We start from the raw sequence: 10,663 nt of genomic DNA, 5'->3' as shown, positions 1-10,663 counted from the left end.
TTAGCCACGAGCCGGTTCCTCCGCGCACAGGTTTTCCATACAAGGCACGGTCGTTCAAGGAATATAAATTAAAAATTTAAACTGACTGTACTCAAACTTTGGCAACTTAGCTTTTCTGTCGTCTGCGTCCCGGCAAGGCTGTATTTTTTTGAACGACGCCTGGTCCACATCTTTATCCTCTCCTCCCCCCTGGTGAACTTGTGGGCGAAGGAACCTTCTTTTTGAACAAAATAAAGAAGAGAAAATAAAGATATGGAGCTTTAAGGCTCGTTATTTCTTACCGGGGGTGAGTGCTGCACAAAGTGTCAGATATATATGCAAAAAGGAAAAAGGCATGAAATTTGACAAGATGTGCGAGGCACATAAACTTTATTTATGCACGGGAGCTGCGCCCGGCTTTGTACAAAGGGTTACATGCAATAGCGGCAAGGCTTGTACAAAAGGTGGTTGCCGGAACAGATTCTGGCAACCGCGCCTTATGGGTAAAACTTGCGAAGATGCTCTATGTTCCAGGAATTGCTCACCGGAAAGCCATCTTCGGTCTCAAGGCGGACAGCGCCGGGCCTAGTGACTCGTTTTACCCGATAAGGGCCTTCCCACTTCGGCGTCAACTTGTTGGAATTCTTGGCGGATTGAACGCGCCGAAGAACAAGGTCGCCTTCCTCGAAGCTTCTGGCATTAACTTTGCGGCTATGGTAGCGGCGCAAAGCTTGCTGGTAGCGAGCAGCTCGTCCCGCAGCCTGAGGACGATCTTCCTCGAGGAGCAGCGCGTCATCTTGCCGCAGCTGCTCTTGCTCAAGCTCATCGTAAGCGAGCACTCGAGGCGATCCGTATATGAGTTCCATGGGGAGAACTGCTTCTGCTCCATAGATAAGAGCAAAAGTTGTCTGGCCAGTGGCTCGATTTGGCGTCGTCCTGATCGACCAAAGAACCACCGGCAACTCCTCGATCCAATTGCTTCCGCACTTGTGCAGCCAGTCGAAAGTTCTGGTCTTGAGCCCGCGCAACACTTCAGCGTTTGCCCTCTCCGCTTGACCGTTGCTTCTCGGTTGAGCAACAGAAGCGAAGCAGATCTTGGCGCCAAGATCTTGGACGTACTACATGAAGGTGCGGCTCGTGAATTGTGTGCCGTTGTCGGTGATGATCCTGTTAGGGACTCCAAAACGGCAACCAATTGACCTGAAGAACTTGACTGCTGACTGTGCTGTCACCTTCGTCACTGGTTCCACTTCAGGCAACTTTGTGAACTTGTCGATTGTAACGTACAAGTACTCAAAGCCCCCGATAGCTCGGGGAAAGGGGCCGAGGATGTCGAGCCCCCAGACCGAAAATGGCCAGGATAAAGGGATTGTTTGGAGAGCTTGAGCTGGTTGATGTATCTGTTTGGAGTGGCACTGGCACGCTTCACACTTGGTTACTTGTGCAGTTGCATCCTGGAGGGCTGTCGGCCAGAAGAAACCTTGCCGGAAAGCCTTGCCGGCTAGTGCTCTTGCGCCAATGTGGTGACCACATATGCCTCCGTGTATCTCCGCCAACAGCTCTTGTCCTTCTTCCCGGGAAATGCACTTCAATTTCACTCCGTTGAATCTTCGTCCGTACAGTATGTCATCGACAAACCGGTACATACTTGATTGCCGGGCTACTTTTTCCGCTTCTTCTTGCTCCTCGAGAAGTTCTCCTGTTTGAAGGAATTGGACGATCTGCTGTGCCCATGCCGGAGCTTGTGGCTCAACGACAAGGACTAAAGGCGCAAATGCTGCTGCGGGAACATCTGCTTCCACGGCAAGAACCTGGGATCCTGCCGGAGCGTGATGCCCCCCGACAAGCATGTCGGGGCACAGCTTGTCGGGAGTGTCTGCTTCAACGAAACAAACCCTAGGGCTTGTCGGAGCAGACTGCTCTTCAGCACTTTCTGTGTTGATCCTGGGGACCTTCTTGGCGGCGGCTTCGGGGAGCTCTGCCGGAAAGTAGTTGCCAGTGACCAACTTTCTCTTTTTTCTCTGTCCAGTCGATGGTGTGACAGATGGTTGAGTCAGCTTGAGCACAAAAATTCCTAGTTCCACAGGTAACTTGAGTGCGGCACACTTTGACAGGCCATCTGCAATGTCATTCTGAGCTCTTGGAACGTGTTCCATCTGCAGGCCGTCAAAATGTTCTTCTAGCTTTCTCACTTCATCAATGTAGGCTTCCATCAACGGACTCTGATAATCTTTGTTAACTTGATGGACGACAAGCTGTGAGTCACCCCTGACAATAAGCTTCTTGATCCCAAGGTCTGCCGCGATCCAGAGCCCGGCAAGCAAGCCTTCATACTCTGCAGTATTGTTTGTTGCTTGCTCCTTGGGAAAATGCATTTGGACCACGTACTTGAGGTGCTCTCCGATGGGGGCGACAAGTAGTACGCCCGCACCGGCGCCTTGCAGCGAGAAGGCACCATCAAAGTACATGATCCATTCTTTGCTTGCTTCCTTGATGGGGATGCTCCTCTCCGGAGTTTCTTCATCTGGTGTTGGCGTCCATTCTGCTATGAATTATGCCAATGCTCGGCTCTGAATAGTTGAAGTACTTTCAAACTTGAGGCCAAAGCTTGACAATTCCAGTGCCCACTCGACAATCCTGCCTGTTGCTTCTGGATTCTGCAATATCCTCTTCAACGGAAAGCGAGTGACAACTGTGATCTCATGTGCCTGAAAGTAGTGGCGCAGCTTCCTCGAGGCCATGAGAAGGCCGAAAAGCAACTTCTGCACACCAGAGTACCTTGATCTAGCCCCCTGCAAAAGAGAACTGAGAAAGTAAACAGGGCGCTGCACCATCTTCTTCTGTTTCTCTTCCGGCAACTGTACAGATCCATCCTTGCCGGAGCCAGAACTTGTCGGGGAAGCCCCCTGCTTGTCGCTGGACTTGCTTGCCGCGGTTGCTGGCTCGTCATCCGCCTCCCTCTCCGCAACTAACGCAGCACTAACCACTTGATTTGTTGCCGCTAGATATAGCAACAACTTCTCTTGTGGCTTAGGTGCGACAAGTGTTGGAGTGGAGGATAGGTATCTATTCAAGTCCTGCAGCGCAGCCTCCGCTTCCGGAGTCCATTTTATTGGACCTGCCTTTTTCAAAATTTTGAAAAACGGCAGGGCGCGCTCAGCAGACTTAGAGATGAACCTACTGAGAGCAGCAACACAGCCGGCAAGTCTTCGCACATCCTTGACGCGCTTCGGTGCTTCGATCTGTTTAATGGCTTTGATCTTGTCGGGATTGGCTTCGATCCCCCGCTAAGATACAAAGAATCCGAGAAGCTTGCCAGAAGGAACTCCAAACACGCACTTCTCAGGATTCAACTTGAGATTGATCTTGCGCAGATTTGTGAAGGTCTCGTCCAAATCTTGGATCAAAGTTGCTCTGTCTCTGCTCTTGACCACTATGTCATCCATGTAAGCTTCTACATTTCTGTGCAGCTGTGCCTCAAAAGCATGACTGACTACTCTTGCAAATATTGAACCAGCATTCTTCAGTTCGAAAGGCATCCGTACAAAGCAGTACGTGCCACATGGAGTAATGAATGCGGTTTTCTCTTCATCCTCTTCTGCCATGAAGATCTGATGATATCCTGAGTATGCATCAAGGAATGAAAGCAGATCACATCCTGCTGTGGAGTCGACAATCTGGTCAATGCGCGGCAAGGTAAATGGATCCTTGGGGCAAGCTTTATTAACATCAGTGAAGTCAATACAAAGCCTCCACTTCCCGTTTGCTTTGCGCATGACTACTGGATTGGCTAACCACGTTGGATGGAGTACTCCTCGAACCAGGCCTGCTGCTTCCAATTTCTTGATCTCCTCTGCAATGAACTCTTGACGTTCTACTGCTTGCTTCCTAACTCTCTGCTTGACGGTCCGCGCGTGAGGACAAACGGCAAGGTGGTGCTCAATTACTTTCCTGGGAACACCAGGGATGTCAGATGGTTGCCATGCAAACACATCGACATTCGCCCGCAGGAAAGCAACAAGCACGCTTTCCTATTTAGGGTCAAGCGTGGCACTGATGGTGAAGGTACCACCAGTGCCGTCCTCCTTGGCGGCCACTTTCTTGGTCTCAGGTGTCGCTGTCTTTGCCTTCTTGCACTTGCCGGTGGAGCTCGATGGTGCGTCCTCGACGGTAGCGCAGCACTCCGAAGAGGTGCGCTTGCCGGAGTGGGCATCAGGGCTACTCTTGCCGGACTTGGTATTCTTCTTCCCCCCGGGAGCTTCAGCGGCAAGTGGTTTGCGTTCTGCTGCGGCTGCTGCTTCCCGGTAGATCTTGTCGGTACAGATAAGTGCATGCTTCTTGTCGCCTTGGACAGAAATGACACTTATCGGACCAGGCATCTTGAGCACATTGTAGGCGTAGTGAGAGGCTGCCATGAACTTGGCAAGCGCCGGACGGCCGAGTATCCCATTGTAGGGTAATGGGAAATCAGCAACATCAAATGTGACTCTCTCTGTCCTGAAATTCAGCTCGCTGCCAAACGTCACTGGCAGTGTGATCTTCCCCTTGGGCTTGCTCCTTCCGGGTTGATTCCTTGAAAAGTGCCGGTCTCTTCGAGCTCGCTGTCGAGGATCTGGAGCTTCTTGAGCACCGCGGTAGGGATCAGATTCAGGCCGGCCCCGCCGTCAACCAACATCTTCGTGAACTTGAGGTTGCGGATTGTTGGCGAAACCAACATCGGCAAGCACCCGACCGAAGTGATGCGATCAGGGTGATCCTCAACATCAAAAATGATGGGCGTGCTGGACCACTTCAGGGGCTTGCGCGACTCGACCGACGGCTCTGCCGCGTTCACCTCCTGCACCCACTGTTTGAGTTGGCGGTGCGAGCTGTGCAGAGAGGGACCGCCGTCGACGCACAAAACCTCCATTGCCTTCTGAAACTCTTGCTCGCCGGCCTCATCTTCCTCCATCTCATCATCTTCATCTTCGTCTTCGTCCTTGTCGCGGCCACGGGGAGGTCTGTCTCCTTGCCGCTGCTTGGCCTTGCCGCGGCGCCCTCCCCGGGCGGGACGCTTCTTGCCGGACCCTCCGCCACCTTACTGGGCCTTCTCCTTGTCGCGATGCTCATATTCAGCTTTCTGTAGCTCTGCCATCTGCTCAACCTTCTTGCATGCTTGGAGGTCATGGCCCTTGGTGCGATGGATCTTGTAGTACTGCTTGTCGGAGCCGTCGTGCTTGTCGGCGGCCACCACAGCCTCGCCGGAGTCGCCAGCCTTGGCCTTGTCGGAACCGCCTCCGTTGCCGGACTGCTCGACAACTAGCACATCCTTAGCCTTTCTCTTTCTGTTATTCCGCCTCCGGTTCTTCTTTGCCGGAGGGGCATCCTCACTGTCATATCCTTCTGCTCCTGCAGTCTCTCCGGGGATTTTCCTCCCCTCCTCAGCCCGTGCACACTTGTCGGCCAGAGCGTATAGCTCGCTGACATCCCTGATCTTGCACATCGCCATCTCCTCCCTCATCCTGCGGTTGCGTACATTCTGATGGAACGCGCTAATAACCGCGGCAGGGTGGACGTCTGGGATGTTGCGCTGCACCTGGCTGAATCTCTGTATGTACTTGCTCAGGGGTTCTCCCTCCTTCTGGACGAGCAGATGAAGATCACTCTCCTGGCCATGGGGTTTGTGGCCGCCTGTGAAGGCGCCGACAAACTGATGGCACAGGTCCACCCATGAAGAGATGGAGTTGTCCGGCAAGTGCATGAGCCAAGATCTGACGTTGGGCTTGAGCACCAGCGGGAAGTAGTTGGCGAGGATCTTCTCGTCACGTCCCCCAGCAGCCTGCACCGCGATGGTGTAGACGCTGAGGAACTCCGACGGATGTATCCTGCCATCGTACTTCTCGGGTACGTCTGGCTTGAAGTTCTTGGTACTGGGCCACTGGACTTGCCGCAGCTCACGGGTGAACGCAGGGCAACCTACCGCGTACGGCAAGTCGCCTGGTTCCCCTGGCGCATGCATATCGACAGTGGGCCCAGCGCGCTGGTCAGATTGACGCCGCGCTTCTCTTCGACGCTCGATGCGAGTGCGAGCGTCTTCATGTCGTCGTTCTTGGAGAACTTGGCGTTGATCACGGCGAACTCGCGGGTCCAACGACACGGTGGAATCGGCGTCGAGGTTGGCTTGGCGAGTCGGCGATCTTGGCCTTCGGAGCGGGGAGTGCACGGTGGTGGCACCCCCAGCGGTCTTGTCTGCGTCGGCTTGCGCCTGGGCGTCTTGCCGGGGCTTCGATGTGCTCGGTTTCCGGGGGTTGTCGCCGTTGGCCAAGCCAATGAGGCTATAAATGGCGGCCCTCCAGTCGTCGATCTTGTCTGGCGCTGGAGGGTAATCTAGAAGCAGCTGGGCTCAGGCCAGCGCTTCCTCTGGAGTCTTGGGTGGCGGTGGTGAGCGACGCGAGGTGCGGGACATGCTCAAACTCCTAACAGTGTTAGAAGGAGCAACATCTCGTCCAGGCGACCGCACTGCGCTCGTGCTAGCATGTTGACGTGTATGTTGTCCTTGAGCGTCCCGTGACCCACCAGCTTGGCCTTGTTCCAACGCGAGTACGGTGCTAGGAGCACCGTGGCATTGTCGATCCTGCACCTCCTGGGAGGGGTGCGGTGGATGTGCAGACGCTGAACCTTGCGGGGCCTTGTCCTTGGACCTGGTGACGACGTGAGTCCCACCGTTGGCGCCCGCTCCTCCGCCGGCGTCCACCCCACCGCCCGTTTGCTCCGGTGGCGGTAGGATAGTCGCAGACGGAGCGGCCACCTCCGAAGTCTTCTTCTTCAGTGGCATGTCGATGGAGATGTTGATGTAGCGCGCGCAGACGCCGGATCAGATACGCACGACCTCGATGCCCCCCTACCTGGCGCGCCAAAGATGTCATGGGGGAACGAGCACCTATGGGGCAGGGAGCCCCTTCTCGGTCCGGCAAGGGAGCGGAGGGCGCACGCAGAGCAGATCGAGGCGAGAGCACGCGGGGGATTTTACCCAGCTTCGGAGCTCTCCGGAGAGATAAAACTCCTATTGCTGCTTTGTGTTTCTATTCTGTTCTTGCTCAAGAGAGTAGGTGTGTTGTAGTGTCGAATGAGTCGAACCGAACGGAACCCAACCCCTTCTACGTGCGCATGGGCCTCCTTTTTATAGTATAAAGGGGTCACCGACAGGTGGCAGCGTTGAAAGAGGGGTAAAAAAGTAAAAACGCGGGTTGGTACAACCGCTATCAACAGTGCCCCCTACCTAACTCTGACGGCAGGGGACAAGGGCATTTAATGCCCGTCCGGTCGCTCCAATAGTGTTGGAAACGACCGTTAGTGGCGCCACTGATCGCCACGATGGCCTCCTTGTCAGCTCCACTTGCCACCTCGCACCGCATGGCTGCACAACTACCTGCCACGTGCACCAGGAGCGATCCTGCGGCAACACGTCGTCGGATGCGCTGGAGCGTGGGCGCAGAGTGGTGGCTTCGTCGCGACAAGCGCCTTGCCGCGGTCGTTATCTTGTCGCACCCGCAAGCTTGCCGCTCGTCGGGTCTTGCCGGGACGTGCGGAGCGTCGCGGCAAGTTTTCTGAAGTGCCTTGGTTGGCCTTCCCGGCAAGCTCCTCTTGCCGGGGTCTTTGTCCTTCCCGGCAAGCTCCTCTTGCCGGGGTCTTGTCCTTCTCAGTTAACACTTTGTTCTTGAATGGCAGTAAATAGGAATAGCGGAGGATCTTGGCAGACGCCCGGCAAGCCTTGCCGCGGGATGCTGCGACTGCCCGTGCACAAGTTTGGGGTACTAAGGTACCCCTACTTTAGTACACCGACAAACTACTTATGGCAGCAGTTCCTCGTTGAACCAAAAGATCACAACCAGAGTGCTCTTGATGAGTTCTTCTCTCTATATTGTGACTCTGCCAGTTCAACCTTTCTGCATGGGTTATCCAGAAGAAATATGTTGAACTCGTTCGACATGCTAGTCCATGCATCCACAACTCAGAAAATTGTATGTTCCATTGAGTTGTCCCTCTTTAGTTGTATTTCGGCCTTCATCTATCAGTTGATAGTCAAGAGTATGCGTGCATTCGTTCATTGATGCCTATTACTCTTGTGGTCCGTCAAGCCATTCTATTCCAGGATGACTAGGAGAAACAAACTCCGGTACCTCATCCATATCCAGGATTGGGTCAAAGTAGTTGTATTCCGCAGATCAAAATGCCAATCCAGCTTCTGGTTTGTTCTAGCCTGGAGTATTACCATATTTATATCAAGAATATCATGGGAATTGCACACCATTCTATGAACTCTTGATACAGTGATACTTCTCGCCCTCATTATTCATTTCTCGGCTCCCGTGTTGTTGCAACCGGAATGCCGACAAGTGAACCGTGATGTGTGAAATCAATACTTCTAGCAACCCTATTGCTTGGTAGTTAAAGGACAATAATTTCAGTCTTAGTGTGTTGGTTCTTGAATCACCATTCTAAGATAGATTGTGCTACCTAGTCCTTATTTCCAGTGCACCCTTCGATCAATGAGTTAGGATTGTGCCAATCCCTCGCTCTTGTGATCATATCATCTTGCCCTGAAAAGCAAGATTGTTCTCGAGCTTAGTAACTTATCGGTGGTTCGTGATTTTCCGAATATCTTCTCGGAAGTATTACCAGGTTGTCCCCTGACCCATATGTTGAGCTCGTGATTAAGTTGGTTTTCTTATAAACCACCCCTTCTCCAAGAATCTGTGTTGGATACCCCTGAGCTAGTTGGTCAAGCTAAATAACAACTTGGAGAGTTGGAAGATAAAAACTTGTCTAACTTAGTTCATTTCCAAAGGGATATCCTGTGTTTGTGTGTTTATTGTAGAAAGATGATTTCTTCATTGATTGGTCCTTGTGATCAGTTGTTGAACCTATCGTCTTGCCCAAACCTTGATTTGAGTGTGGGCCATTGTCAAATCGAGTTAGAACCAACGATATTCGTAGTGTTGTCTTACTCGTGGTTGATTCCTCGAGCATACACCATTACATCTTTGGTCTGACCAATACCATCACATTGTTCACATAGTGGTGGAAGTCCAGTGATATGGAAATTCCGATGAGTTGCTGTTGAGCCCATCAGCAGCATTTTGTCTCCTCCATGATTCATGTTAAACATTGAGCTAGTGTTGGAAACTTGTGTAAGCATTTTCTTCATGCCCCGTTCATGAAGTATATGTTTGGATGAAAGAAGTGACTTCCTCTAATTCATGTGCATTTGATGTAAGTTGCCGCCGTGAACTCGAGAAAGTTTGTTTTTGCTTCCTCTGGAATCATCCCAAGTCAGTCATGCATGTGCGAAGTATTCTATGGTTTGGTAGATTAATTACCTCCACTCCATGTGTAATTCCTAGCACCCCAAGCCACTGATTGATTTGTTCAAGGAAAAGAAGTCCAACGCGCGTAAAGACTTCGAAATCCCTGATGGTGGTTCCCCACCTTAACTCGGTAGTGTTTTATTATAAGACTACTACATGGTCATGCTTGTCTGAGACGACGTGTTCACATGTGTGTAGCAGAACCAGCTCATGTTTTGGAGCTTGCTATCGTAGTTCTTTTCCTGAGAATCTCGCAACGTCATCTCATCGATTTGTGCTGCAAACTTTCATTTTTTCTAGACTTGATGAGTCTGCAATGTCCTGACCCCAACCAGATCTGAATCTTAGGCAGATATGATGGTTGGGACAATTCCCAAGAACTACTATATTGGTCTCTCTGTAACCCGGTAAAGTGGGTGTCGTGGCCAATACACCCAGCCGGAAGACCTATTATTGTAGTATCTTGATTGAAGAAGTTGGTCACCTCCCCATAAGGTTTTCGCAGGATTTACCTCCGTAGTTATTCCTTATGGATGTTTGTGCTCCCGAAGTCCGACCTATACTTGATGGAAACATTAATGCTTAAGTATGACTGTGGTATGTAGAACATCAAGGAGAACATCAGAAGCGGAGTGCTAAATGTCTCTCGGTCGATTATCCAGATTTTGTGACCTTGGCATTGCTAAGGTGAAATTTGAGAAGGTGTTATCTTCCTTTGTATCTGCATCAACCATCACTATTCATCATGGTAGTCCGTTGTGTTGCCAGGATCCTTGACACGGACATTGGTAAAACCTTGATGAATATGGAAATGCTCAAGTTCTTGAGAGGACGCACAAGCGCTAGATATTATCATCGGAACTAACTGGGATTGCTCTCAGTTTCCTCGGTTATGCTATAACTTTTCAAAAAATGGACTCACTCTCTACTGTTGAGCTTTTCCCTAGTTACTAAAATCATCCCTTGTGTTGTTTTCAACAAGGTAATCCACATCATCCATTCTAATCCGGGTATGCCATTCTGCCGAACCCCTCCCAACGATCGCTCGCGAATTTCCCTAGGCTGGTTTAGAGAGTCTCAATGATCTCTATAACAAAGGTAATTCTTTTTGCCGCTGAAGGGAATAATTCTACGAGTCACCTCTTCGAAGGTTCCCTGTTATGGAATCATGGTAATTGTTTTCCTCGCTACTTTGAAACCCTCATCAAATCGTTTCTTCCATCCTTTCCAAGGTGTGTTTGAACTTCTCAGCTCGAGAGATGTTGTTATGTCTCATTCTGTGAGTTGATCCTTAGTTGTTCGATCTTCGAGAAGATCGATCCTTCTAGAGTTTTCCT

This window comes from Triticum dicoccoides, chromosome 3B (genome assembly GCF_002162155.2).
Source record: "Triticum dicoccoides isolate Atlit2015 ecotype Zavitan chromosome 3B, WEW_v2.0, whole genome shotgun sequence".
In the NCBI taxonomy this organism is placed as follows: Eukaryota; Viridiplantae; Streptophyta; class Magnoliopsida; order Poales; family Poaceae; genus Triticum; species Triticum dicoccoides.
Note: the sequence above shows the minus strand (reverse complement) of the source record.